The 14,405-nt window shown below is 46.9% G+C and overlaps 1 pseudogene; it reads right to left on the bottom strand.

The window, feature by feature from the left end:
• Positions 1 to 14,405, bottom strand: part of LOC112624290 — a 47,180-nt pseudogene that overhangs the window by 17,060 nt on the left and 15,715 nt on the right.

Here is a 14,405-nt window from a genome sequence, read left to right as displayed (position 1 = left end):
GAATGGCAGGAACTGGAGGCTGGGAAGGGAAAGGGGGAGGAGAAGATAAGGAGAGGTTGGTGAATGAACACAAAATTACAGCTAGATAGGAGAAATGAGCTCTAGTGTTCTATAGCTCTGTAGGGTGACTATGGTCAGCAGCAATCTGTGCACATTTTCAAATAGCTAGAAAAGAGGATTTGAATATTCCCAACACAAAGAAATGATAAATGTTTGAGGGCATGGAAATGCTAGTTATCCTGATCTGATCCTCATGCATTGTATGCATAGATTGAAATATCACTCTGTACCCCATACATATGTGCAATTATGTGTCAGTTAAAAAAAATAGATGCTGTGGTTTTCTTATTAACTTGGGGGCAGGAAGTGTTCCTGGGCGTTCCAGGCCTGGCTTGGGTCCTGCCCTGGGGCCTGTGCTGCAGCCTGGCCTTCCTGGGTCCTGCACTCACAGGTTCTTCCTACCCTCAGGAGCACGGTAGAAGTATCTGAGTGCTGGCTTCATTCTTGGCCTGCCGTTGCATTCTTTCTCCTGAAGCCTTTTAGCCCAGGGCCTAGTGCTGGGTTAGGGAGGCCAGAGTTGGAGCAGGAACATCCACGCATGAATAACAACTGTAAGCACAAATTGATTATTTACTGTGGGCTAGACACACCCTCTGAGGATTTATCCTTTCATTTAATTCTCAGCACAGGCCAGAAAGTAGGTAGGATTATTGGTCTTGTCTTATAGACAAGGGGGCTGAGGTCCAAGATGGTAAAGAGAGTTACCCTGGGTCACACAAAGCCAGGATCTGCCCCAGACAGTCTTCTTCCTGAGCATGGATTTTTAACCATCTTAACAACCTGCCTGGCTCTCATTCTTGGAATAGAAAGAGGAGATGAGTTGTTCAGAAATGTTAAGGGAAAAGAAAGCAGAGCTTTTCCTTGCTATGTTAGAATTCTCCTCTGCCATCCTCAAATATTACAAATACTTTATTTATTTATTCCTTTTTTTGTGGAGGGGTCAGGGTCCCAGATTCTGCTTGGGCATCCACTTCTCCTTGTGGCTCCAAGTCTGGCTCCAGGAGCGGTCCTTGACCCAGACCTAACTAATCAAAACACTAGGGTGGTGCTTGACCCAGACCTAACTAATTGAAACACTAGGGTGGTGCTTGACCCAGACCTAACTAATCAAAACACTAGGGTGGTGCTTGACCCAGACCTAACTAATCAAAACGCTGGTGACCATCCTGGGATCAAGTCAGGCCAATCAGAGGCAATGTGATTTGATAGGGGGTGGGGAGTTTGGCTTGAGCCTCCAGGGCAGCAGCTTTGCTCTTTTCTCATTAACTATGAGCCAGGGAGGAAGGATGTAGCCCCTGCCCATTGGGAGCCATTTTGTCACCACGAATGGAGATCCAGTCTGAGAATAGAATCAATGCAGGGAGGAGAGCCAAGTTGGGGCAGAGTGACACCAGATCCTGACCTCATCCTTTGGGCATGTGAACCAAGCCATGTACTCTTCAGTTATGTGTGCTCATAAAATGTTACTTTTGCTGATGTCAGTTTGGGGCAGGTTTACTGCTGCTTGTAACCAAAAGAATCCTAGTAGAGACATGAAGCCTTCAGTACATTTGTGGTTTGTGGCACAGCCCGGGCTGTCATTGGGCAATTAAGGAGGCCCGTGTCCTCTTCCCAGCATGCAGCAGCCTGGGGGATGCCAATTGTGGCCATGGTAACAGTATTAGCAAATGCTTGTGTGACATTTACCTAATACTGTTGCAAGTGCTTTTATCCATGTGAGTTCACTGAAGTCATCACTATGTCTGCTTTTTCAGATGGGAACTGGAGGCCCAGAGAGCTTGGAGAATATATGCAGGATGACACCGCTCCTAAATTTGGGTGTAGTAGGGCTGGGTTCCAAGGCAGCCATCATCAGGTGTATGCTTTCAGCATTCTGTCCCACCCCTCTCATGACCTACAGCCAGGGAACAGAGGCTCCAGGTGGGTCTGTGGGATACAGGAGCATCTTTGTAGAATATAGAGTTATTTAAAAATTTTTTTTTTAATTCTTAAAAATTAAGTACAGAAACATGAGTGAAAATTCAACAGCCTCTGGTTAAGGAAATTCTTAACCACTGAGTACAGGCAAAGATGCTCATCTCTTTGACTTTCAGTCTGACTTACTGATCCACCCATGTCACCAAGAGGAACAGAAAACAGAGGCCCCTGTGGCCCCACTCTGTGCAATGCCAGGCTCCATTTGCCTCTGCCTGTCTCTGCCTCATTTCTCCAGGCTCTGCCTTGCCCAGACCCCAGCAGAGGCCCATTGAGTGCTCCTAGGTGAGGCTCACCTGCTGGGAGGCCTCAGCCCAGCCCCAGGGGGAACTCAGCTTCACTGAGCTGCAGGCTGTGACTGGCTCTCATTCTGTCTGCATCTCTGGCTGAGAGCCCGCATGCCACTGTGGATGCTAAGTGTGGAATTAATGACTAGAAAGGGGAAGTCTTGAGCTTCTGCTTTGTTCCTGGCCCCTTCCCTGCCCCAGTACCCAACCCACTGGTTCCCCACAGAATCCCTGCTTTTCTTAATACCCAGTAAGTAACGAAGGAGCTCAACGATGGGCTGGACACTACACTAAGCACTTAACATGAACTTATTCTTCAAGACAACCTTATAAAGGAGGAATTATTACTTCCACTGCTCAGATGAGGTAACTGAGTCTCCAAGAGCTTCTTAGAGGTCTGTGGTTGAAATGTGTTGGAGCCAGAGACTGGGGTCTGTGGCCATGTGCCTATGAGCATATGCCTTGGGCAGGGCTGGCTCCCTAACTTCTGACTGCTGTGATAGGCTCCTGCTTCTTGGAACCTCAGGTGCTGGCAGCTCCCTGGGTTGTCCTGAGCTGGCCCAGTCCTTTGGATGTCCTGGATTGTTGGCTGTTACTCTGTTGGCCCACCTCCCTCTTTCCTCTTGAGCTCAGAGCAATCTCAGGTGGTCCTAATTATCTCCAGCTTCTTGCCTAGCACTTCATGGAACCCCTAAGCCTTACTCTTCTCCAATCCTGCTACCAGGGCAAGCTGAAGTCATATACTGTCTCCCAGGTCAGCAAGATTGGCCCTCAGGCCTTATTCATTCTTGTTCTTTGGGGCAGGATTGGGGCATGAGGAACAGATGGATAAGGGGCTGCTTCTAAGCTGCTCTCTAGTGTCTATGAAGTGGCTCATGTGTTCCAGGTGGGTCACTAACATGGGACGGCCTCTGCCCTCAGCTCTGGGGTTCATTCTAAACACGCTCTCTGGAAAGACTCAGACTTCAGAGCAGTGACATTTCTCTGGCTATGTTTGGTGGGGATTACCACTCCCAGCCAACTCTTAATGATCTACGGGAGAAGGGAAAGGATAGACATCTCCAAGTAACCCTGGAACTTCGTTCCGCCAACATCTCTGAGGCTCTTCTGTTGAGCCTCTTTCCAGAGCAGCTACCAATAAGTTAAACATGTGGGCTTGGCTTTCACGTCCTCTCCTCTTTTCATCCCTGCTCTGCCTTTTTCTTTCCCCCAGTGCCAGAGAGGCCCCATGCATTGGACAAGGAGAGGCAGGGGCAGCAGAAGATTGATGTAGCTGGGCATCCTGCTGTAAATAACAAAACCCAACTCAAGCTGGCTTCAACAGTGGAAGGTATTTATTTCCATGAGCCAAAATGCCTGGAGGTTGGGATGATATCAGGTAAGGTTTGCCCCAGCAACAAACTGAGGTCACCAAGGCCATGTTTCTCTCTGTCTGCCTCCCACAGTGTGGGCCTCAACCCAGGGCCTCACACAGTGGTCTCCTGGCAGTTCCAGGGTCTCACCTCATAGTAGTAGATAGCTATGACAGTGCCAGACCTTCTATGATCTAAGGGAAGATATCATGTCTTCTGGTAGCTTCTACATATGTTTGAGAAATCACACTCCCTCATTGGTTCAGACTGAGTTGCATGCTCTTCCCTAAGTCAATCACTGTGTTAGGAGGAGGGTTTATCCTTATTAGCTTAAGCTAACTGGGGCCCAGCCCTGAAGGGGGACAGGGCCAATTCCAATCAATATGCGTTCCTGAGACCAGGGAGGGCTGAATCCCCCAAATAGAAATCAGGGTATTCTGACAGATAGAGGGAGGCAGTCCATCATTCGATGACCCATGGGCCAGGTTGAGAGCATCCAGGTGACAGTTGTGCCTGACAGTGAAATGAGGTACATGTTTTCCAAAGCCATTCTGTTTTCCTCTGTTAGATTCTCAGGAAAACCTGTGTGTCAACTACAGCACCAGGCATTATATTCCATGTTTTATAAATGAAGCAAGAAGGGGTGGAGAGGTACGGTGGCCTGCAGCACACTCCCAGCCATACTTGGCAGGACCTGGACTTGACTCCACACTGCTTCTCTCCATGGTACTCTGATGGGCAGCTAGCAGCTGGCAGGGCACAAGGAGGTCACAAAGCAGTGTCATCTGCTGCATCCCTGATGATGGTTTTGTTTGGAGCCTAGAAAGAAGTTCAAGGCCTACACATGGACAGTTTAGAAACCAAAGTCACCAGAGGGCAGGGAGTGGGATCAGCAGAGTCTACAATGAGAGGGTGGGTCAGGACACATGCATATAACTTAGGGGTACAAGATCTCTCCCAAATCCTGTGAGCTGCAGAACATAAAACTGGGGTGGGAAAACATCCCAGAGGCTTGTGAAGGAGAGAGTTCCAAAGCCTGCACCTTCTCTGCTGAGCTTGGCTGCTGACCCTCCCAGCCCACAGGCATTCCCTTTGCCACCATCTGCCTCTACCACTGCTCCTGTGGGGAAATTACACCTGGCAACCTAGTAGAGCATCTCGGAAGGCAGGGGCACTTCTTCCACTTTTGTCCTGTCTCCCATTTGTGAGGCTTCTGCTGAATAGACAGGATTGTTTATTTCTGCAATTTCATCTAGTTCTACAAGTGACTCTTGAAGATGTTTACATGGTACAAAGACAAGTTTTGGGATCAGCAGTACTAGGATTTCAGTTTCAGGTCTACCACTTATTGACTGTGTGACCTTTCTCATCCATGAAATAGGCAAATAATAGTCCCAGCCCCTCAGGGCCATTGAGGAAATTATAAATAAGGAAATTAGATATGCTAAGTGCTCAGTGAATAGATTCATATGTGAAAGTGTTCACAATAGTGCCTGGCACAAAATACCTGGTTTTAAAAAAAAGTTACCAATGATAATGACGAAGATCATGATATTTCTAAGGGCCTGTTATGATAGACTTTTCTGTGTAAGTAATCTAAATTGTTGACAGGCCTGACCACTGCCAGGATGTTGGCACTGGCAATCCAAGGAGAGGCATGGGGGCAGGATGGGGGTAGCTGACTGTTTCCATCCAAAGTCTCCCTCCCTCTCCTTCTGTTACTTCCCTGCAGTCTCTTGCTTCTGGGTCATTCTAGGAGGCATTGCCCACCCAATTTCCACGCCATTGCAGGAGATATGGAGGCTGGGATGAGGTAGTCAACAAGGAAGGGCTCCTGGGGCAGGACTGGACTGCACCTGAGACACTGGGGGTGTGCCCATGGAGCTGGGGATAGACGGGAGAGGAGGGCCGGGGAGCCGAGACCTTGTGTCCTGGGAGAGAAGGGATTCTTTCACCTCCCTGGATTGTGAAGCTGGGTCCATGATATGGTTTCACTGCATCCCCACCCAAATCTCACCTTGAATTGTAATAATCCCTATGTGTCAAGGGTGGGCCAGGTGGAGACAATTGAATCATGGGAGTGGTTTCCCCCATACTGTCCTTCTGGTAGTGAATAAGTCTCATGGGATCTGATGGTTTTAAAAATGGGAGTTCCCTGGCATAAGCTCTCTTGTCTGCTGCCACGTAAGACGTGACTTTGCTCCTCATTTGCCTTCCACTGTGATTGTGAGGCCTCCCCAGCCTTATGTGAGTCAACTAAACCTCTTTCCTTTATAAATTACCCAGTCTCAGGTATGTCTTTATTAGCAGCATAAGGCCAGACTAATACAGCCCATCTCTGAGCTTCTTCAAGCAGATCTGCCAGGTATGGCCCTGGAGGGGGACATCAACCACACCTGGGGTTGACCTCTTCAGCTCCCATTACTTGGGCGTTCCTATGTCAGAGGCTGTTGCAGACTTCCCAGTTGAGCTGTGAAGGTCAGCGCGTGATGGTCAACATGTAATGCGCGTCCCTCCCTCCTCACAGCTGAATGCAGCTCCTCCTTCCTCAATACCCAGCTGGGCCTTTTAGGTTTCTCCAAAAGAGGACAGAGGGAAGTCTCCTGGGAGAACCTCTGAGGATGTGGCTAGAAAGAGCCTCAGGCCTGAGGTCAAGCCACTTGGGTTCATATCTCAGCTCTTCTGCTTGCAGCATTTATGACCTTGAGCAATTGCCTAACCCATCAGAACTCATTTTCCTCAGCTATAAAATAAGGATTGCTAATGTTGGCCTCATCTGCCTTGCAGGGGTGTTGTGTTTAAATCCCATGTCCACCACTTTGTATCAAAATAGCCATAAATCATCCTCAGCTTTCTCATCTGTAAAGTGGGGATACACGGACTCCTTCGGAGGGTTGTGGCGAGGGTTCAATGAGGAGATGGATGCAAGCTGCCCATCACAATGGGGCTATGAGCATTGGTAAGTTCCAAGGTGTGCTAAGATCTGGAATTAGGGAAGAAGCTGCAGTTTTCTTTAGTAATGGAGACAGATGTAGACCCTCTTGAATCCGAGTCTCCTGGTGAGGCACACTGAGGGTGTTGAGGGGTGAACAGGACCACAGATCCCCAGGGTACAGAATTCAAGAGACAAGGAAAGCTGTTTAAGGATGTCAAGGAGGAATGCAGTGAGGAAGGAGGCAGACCAAGGCCCACCCTGGGGACTTCAGGAAGGGCTGCAAGATGAGCCCCCGAGCTGCAGAAGGAACTGTGGTACCCAAGACCTGCCACTGCCTCTGCTGGAGTTGCTGTGTCTCAGGGCGAGTTTCCTTTAGCTGATGGTCCTTCATGCCGTCATGGAGACTTGACGATCTTGAGATCCCAAATGTCAAAGACCTGAGATCCGAAATGTCAAAGCTCCTGGTGACCAGCTCTTTCAGTTCATGTACCTGCAGCCATTTTCCCATGGCACACCCAGAGTTCCAGGGCCACTGTGTGTGTCAAGTACTTGGGATTGTGAAAACCAACTCCGTCAACGAGTTACCTGCTAGTTGAAGGAGCTAAGCTCCTCAAAGGGTAGCTTCCATTTCTATCAGAATCTCCTGGGGATCTTTGGAAAAATGCACATTTCTGGGCCCCATCCTGGAATGAGAATGGACTAGAGAAGCACCGGGAAGTTGCATTTGCAGGGAGCACCCATGTGGGTCTTCTGGCGGGAAAACCACTGGCCAAAGGAAAGAAATGAACATTTTATTAACCACCGAACTCTCCTTACACTTTCTCTATGAAAGACGCCTCCACTCTCAGGGCTGACTTTATGGGTGTGAGACCGGAGCACTTGCACGGGGCCTGTGCCTAGAAGGGCCCCAGCCTGGATTTAATACTCTGTTGTTGCCATCTTGAAATTCTTAATAGCTTTTGAACAAGAGATTCCTGCAAATTATGTCTCAGGTCATGTCCTCTAAATAGATGAGAACTGCAGAAAGGATAGACTTGCCCAGGGCCACAGGGCTAAGTTGTGAAAAGGGGTTTGGTATCCTGATGTGTTTGATTCCAAAGCTCTGCTATCTCATGACGCCGAGGCCCAAAAAAGAATGAACTCTAAATGGTAGGGTTTCAGATTTCAACCATCTTGTCAGGAACCAGGAAATTTCAGGGTGAGGGGAGGACCTCTTCCAGGAACCCTCACACTATACCAGGTAGGTTACTCATAAGGATAAGGATGATTTATAAACGTATTCAACTTTAGGGCAGGGAAGCTTCTATGCAACTCCCTCTGACAGTCCCTGTTGGAGAGCTAGGGTAGAGAAACTCTCTGTTTCCTTCCTTCCTCTTTAAAGCTTTGCTATTCAGAGAAAATAAGGCAAAGAAGCAGAGTGGGAGTGGATAGGATCTAGGGTCTGAAGAGGGGGCTCTAAAACCAGCTCTGTTACCTACTAGATCAGTGGTCCCCGACGTTTTTGACACCAGGGACCACCTGGTAGAAGACAATTTTTCCACAGACTGGGGGCGGGGAGGGGAGGAAGGAAACTGTTCCACTTCAGATCATCGGGCACTAGTTAGATTCTCACAAGGACTTTACAACCTAGATCCCTCACATGTGCAGTTCACTATAGGGTTCACACTCCTATGAGAATCTACTGCCGCTGCTGATCTGACAGGAGGCGGAGCTCAGGTGGTAATGCGTGCTCGCCTACCGCTCACCTTCTGTGCGGCCCGGTTTCTAACAGGCCACAGACTGCACAGATCTACAGCCTGGGGTTAGGGATCCCTGTGAATAGTAGTAGAGCAATGAGTCCCTTGAACGCTGAGTCTCAGTTTTTTGTTTGTTTTTTAGTAGAGATGAGGTCTTGCATGTTGCTCAGGCTGGTCTTGAACTCCTGAGCTCAAGCAATCTGTCTGCCCTGGCCTCAAAGTGCTGGGATTACAGGGATAAACCACTGCACTCAACCTTGAGTCTCAGTTTTTTATCTGTAAAATGGGGTGATGGAAACACAACGAATTCCCAAAGTCTTGATGAGGGTCCAATGAGCAGACATACGTGAAAACAGTATGTAAAGGGCTATCTCAGATGATAGTTATTGCTATGACAGTTGGCTGGTGCACGTGCAAGGAAGTGGTTTGTCCAGAGAGGACATCTTCCTGGGTCACACTGAGGTTTCACCTCAGGGCCAGCACCTCTGGAGGCCTCAAGGTGGAGCCGAAGCTCAGGCTTGACCTGGTTTGGGAAAGACAAAGGAACGCTCAGGGAACCCAAAGGGAGGTGGTTCAAGGCTTTTCTGCCACAAAGGGAGGCAGAGCTACCTATAACAATACTAAAACCACCTATGATGGAGCAGGGCCTCAGGGATTTAGGGGCACAGACACAGGCTTTGTGGTTGCTAGGTAAGGACCCTGCCCCTTTTTGCATCAGGGCTGGGATGTGGAGTAGGGGATTGAGAAGTAAAGAGTAACAGAAAAGAGGCCCCGGAGAAAGAAGTTTGTTATATCCCAGTGACAGTGGTTTTGTTTTGTTTTTGAAGCAACTTTTGCTCCAAATCTTTACTTCTAAGACTGTAGGGCTAAGTCCGTCCTCTGAGGCTACGGCGATCGAAGAGACAAGGGCTTCCTGGAAGAAAAGGGTATGTGGGTCCTGGGGCAGAGAGACAGGTACAGCACAGCGGGAGGGCAGATGGTCACTGTGGCTCCCAAATTGCACAGCCAAGGGTGGGGCCTTCCAGAAGCCTCAAACCCACCCTCCTGGTCAGATAGCTCCAGGAAGAACAGGTGCCATGAGCAGCTCTGGAAGGGAGCTCAGGTGGGCACACCTGGGGGTGGCTGAGCCCACCCTAGTTAGGCTCAAGGTCCAAGAGATACAATAATTGCCTGATGCTGGGGTCAGATGGTTCTCACTGAGTTTCTTCAAGTGGGGTCCAAGGGTCCTTGAGTGCCTGCAGGTGAACCTTGGAGTCCACAGAGTCTCCGTGAGAATATTTAAATTTTGTGTTTTCATATGGATGGTGACCTAAAAGAAAATATTCGTCAGTCTAAGCACAGACTGGGTCATATGAATTAATGGCCTTCAAACTTCTTTTTTTTTTTTTTTTGGCAGCCACCCACAGAAGGAATCCATTTCACACAGTGGCCCAGTTTCCATCACTGATGTCCATACACAAATAGAACTGACAGGCAGCCAGTCTAGACCAGCCCAGGTGTGCCAGTTGTGAAAATACTATAATACTCCAAACCACTTGAGAAATGGCTCTGAGCCTACGTGTCACTACCCTACCCCCCTAAAAGTCTTGGTACCTCCTCTGGGATTGCCTTCAACTACTCCAGAAAGCACCCACCAGCGGCAGTGAGGGGAGAGGGAGGCTCTATTGGTTTCCTGTGGCTGCTGTAACAAACAACCACAAGCGGGGTGGTTTCAAACAACAGAATTCATTCTCTCCCAGCTTGGGAAGCCGCAAGTCTGAAGTCAGTTTCACCGGGCCAAAACCAAGGAGTCAACAGGGCCACCATTCTGTCTTTGTCAAATCTCCCTCTGTCTTTCTCTTATAAGTATACCTGTGGTTACATTTAGGGCCCACATGGATAATCCAGGATAATCTATCCATCTCAATTCCCTTACTTTAAAAATATCTGCAAAGACCCTTTTTGCTTATAAAGCAACATTTGCAGGTTCCAGGAATTAGGACCTGATATCTTTGGGGGCCATTATTTAGTCTATTTCAGTGGGCTTCCACGGACCTTCCCCAGAAACAATACTGGAATCTGTTTGGATTGGTTATGTAAGCGTGTGTGTGTGTGTGTGTGTGTGTGTGTGTGAGAGAGAGAGAGAGAGAAACAATTTTCTAAATACTTACTCTGATACCATGTAATACTTGATATTTTCTCTTTTCTGTAACATTTTAAAAAATTGCTTGTAACAACTCACCAAACTGATCTCACGATGCACGATAGGGATGTGACCCAGTTTGAAAAACATGGCAACCACCTTATAACCTAGTAACCTACTAGTGCCACAGCTTCCGCAGCCTGTGCTGTGTCTTTATCACAATGGCACTCAATTTAAATTGTCACAGACTAATGAGAAAATAACACAGGGAGCCTTGATGTAAAAAAAAGCTGAGGCCAGTTGGCACGTTGCACAAACGAAGACTAGACCATAGCTTGGATGGCAGAAAAAGATGGGAGAATCGATCCTCACGTGGCACATCATGGCACAGGCACACTAAGCTTAGAAGATCCCAAGCCATCGTGGCCCATACCACAGTCACATCCCATGCCAAAATGTAATTTTAGCAATTTCAAACAGCATCATCTGCCACATTAAATTAATACATTAAATGAATTAGGATTTTGTACTGTTGCTCGTATCTTATTTATAAGATTGGTTTTTAAAAATCATATGAGAGCTGTAAACCTAAGGATTTGAAAAAACCTGGTTTTATATTTGTACATTTTCAGGTGATCAGATAAAAAGAAACATAATTTACATCAACTCTAACAGAGTGATGGTGGTGAACGAGCGCACAGAATTTTTTTCTTCTGATTGAAAAAGGAGTAGATCATTGAAGGTTAGGAAACACTGTGGTATTACGGGGAGAGTAATGGGAGTCGTGAATGTGGAAATACAGAGAGAAAATGAGTGAAAAGGAGAACAGGAAAAGCAGCAGGACTCAGTTGCTGCAGCTTCAGTAGAGGATGTGAAGCTTGAAAAAATAAGGACTGAGACCAGGCAGGGGAGACCCGAGGAGCAGCTGCAGCCCACATGCTTCTCAAGACGTCCCTGCCCACAGAAGAAGCTGACAAACCCAAGCAGACAAGTTTGAAGTTCAAGTAAGAGAATGATTCAAAAATGGACCAAAACTGAGGCCTATCCTTAATCACTCATAGTGAGAAGATGTAACCACTGCTTGGGGAGAAGGATGGGCAGTGAGCACTCAACTCCTGTGTTGTATCTATTGAGGTGAACTATGTGCTGGCCTAAATGGCCTGTTCAAGAAGGTGTGGGTGTATGCATTTAGGTAGGTACCACCTCTTGATTTGCTTTGATTCTAAAAGGATGAGTTTGTGTCCTTTGTAGGGACATGGATGCAGCTGGAAACCATCATTCTTAGCAAACTATCACAAGAACAGAAAACCAAACACCGCATGTTCTCACTCATAGGTGGGAACTGAACAATGAGATCACTTGGACTCGGGAAGGGGAACATCACACACCGGGGCCTATCATGGGGAGGGGGGAGGGGGGAGGGATTGCATTGGGAGTTATACCTGATGTAAATGACCAGTTGATGGGTGCTGACGAGTTGATGGGTGCAGCACACCAACATGGCACAAGTATACATATGTAACAAACCTGCACGTTATGCACATGTACCCTAGAACTTAAAGTATAATAATAATAATAAATTTTAAAAAAAAATCCTTCTGAGGCCAGGTGTGGTGACTGATGCCTGTAATCCCAGCACTTAGGAGGCCGAGGCAGGAGGATCACTTGAGGCAAGGAGTTTGAGAACAGCTTGGCCAACATGGTGAAACCCCGTCTCTACTAAAATTACAAAAACTAGCTGGGTGTGGTGGTGCACGCCTGTACTCCCAGCTACTAAGAAGGATGAGGCAGGAGAATTGCCTGGACCTGGGAGGCGGAGGTTGTAGTGAGCTGAGATGGCGCCGCTGCACCCCAGCCTGGGAGACAGAGCAAGACTCCATCTCAAAAAAAACAAAAATAAAAATAAGTTAATCTCTCTGCCATCAATATTAAAGAAATAAAAAAAAATTCAGGTGATGTCCACCTCCATCCCAGATAGACCATCTTGAGTCTGCTGTCTGGAGGCTACATAGGGAACACTCGGGAATGAACAGGCCAGGTTACCATTACACAGCTACTGGTTGCTGAAAGTCTTCAACTGGAAACTAGGTGGATTTGGAGATTGATAGGTAACCCCGTCTTACAATAGCATCATCATATCTATAATTTAAGAGTTGTAAGGGACAGTAAGTTCATAAAAACTCATTGGTTTTTCAGATGAGAAAAATGAGGTCCCCAAAAGTAAGTTATTAGTTAAGGTTATTTGGCATGCAGGATGGAGCATAGATGAGAACCACGACTCTTGACTTGCAGCTCAGAGCTCTTTCCATTCAACTTTACTCCGATTTTACTTAATGTTCATGCTTTAGAATATATCTATGATATGAAACAGATGTACAACACCAATGTGTAGTCACTTTGAAGTACTTTTAGGGTCCACATATTTAAGGACATATTTTTGGATACAGATACTCTTAGGCCCCTTTGAAATGATTCATGACAGGGTAGGATGGAAAAATCACTGGGCTGGGAAACAGAACACCTATTTCAGGTGTTAAGCTGGCTACTTACTGATTATTAATTTACTTCTCTGAGCCTCCATTTTCTTATCTGTAAAATGGGAATGACAACATTTGCCTTAACTCCCTCATTGGACTAATATGAAGAAGAAGTGAGACAATGTATATGAAAGAATTTGTATTAATAAATTGTTGAGCATTTTCAGACATTGTATTAGTCTATTTTCATTTGCTGATAAAGATGTACCCATGATTGGGTAATTTACAAAGAAAAAGAAGTTTAATGGACTCACAGTTCCATGTAGCTGGGGAGGCCTTACAATCATGGCAGAAGGTGAAAGGCACATCTTACATGGCAGCAGACAAGAGAGAAAATGAGAGCCAAGTGAAAGGGAGAACCTCTTATAAAACCATCAGATCTTGTGAGACTTATCCACTACCATAAGAACAATATGGGGGAAACTATCCCCATGATTCTATTGTCTCCCACCGGATCTCTTTCACAACATGTGGGAATTGTGGGAGCTACAATTCAAGATGAGATTTGGGTGGGGACACAGCCAAACCATATCAGACATCATCTCATAAGATGCCAGTTTAGGCATCAGAACATAGGCTAATTTGGTATAGTGTATATTGTATATCATACTGTATAGTGATTGAGAAGGAGGGGATTGAGCTCAAATCCATTTACAAAGTGTGTGATTTGGGGCATAGCTACTTCATTTCTTTCTGTTTCTTAATGTGTCAAATAGGGATAATAAAAGGGTCTATCTTGCAGGGTTTTTGTGATGGCTATATAATTTAATTCCTGTAAACGACTGCTTGGCACATAGAAAGTGTTCAATAAATGTTTGCCATTATTATCTTGCAAACTTGCTGATGGTGACGTCTTTTTCTTTGTTGTAGGTGTTATTCATTGTCGCATTTGTGTGATGCTTTAAAAGTCAGCAAACTTTCAGTGCCCCTGGCAACCGTAGGTAGAACCTCCATACCTCTTCTGGGAATCCTTCCATTCTTAGTATGAAGAAATAGGAACAGCAGAGCTGCCTTTAAGAGCCAAGTTGGCAACTAAACCCACCTGCTTCCCGCCTTCCCAAGGCCCAGCTGACGTCAGTGGGAGCCTCACCTCTATGAGGAGGGACTAGTATTTGCCTTGGCCTGGCTGCTGCTGTTATCTGAAAGGCAGCAGGGGCCCCAGGCCATGCCACCTCTTGCAGGGATCCTGGCAGAGCACACAAGTCAAACAGGATCAGGGTGCGGCATAACTTGGCCCAGAGGATCCACTGACACCAGCTCATGAAAGGTAGGAGCAGGGAGTGCCCCAGATGAATCAATAGGTGGCATGTTTCCCTCTGAGCAGCTGCCAAAAATGCCTCCCAGGCATCTGGTTAAGAGGCAGTAAGTACATGGGGTGGCTGGGAGGCCAATCTCTTTAGGG

Source organism: Theropithecus gelada, chromosome 5 (genome assembly GCF_003255815.1).
Source record: "Theropithecus gelada isolate Dixy chromosome 5, Tgel_1.0, whole genome shotgun sequence".
NCBI classification, from domain to species: Eukaryota; Metazoa; Chordata; class Mammalia; order Primates; family Cercopithecidae; genus Theropithecus; species Theropithecus gelada.
This window is presented reverse-complemented; position numbering and strand designations above follow the sequence as displayed.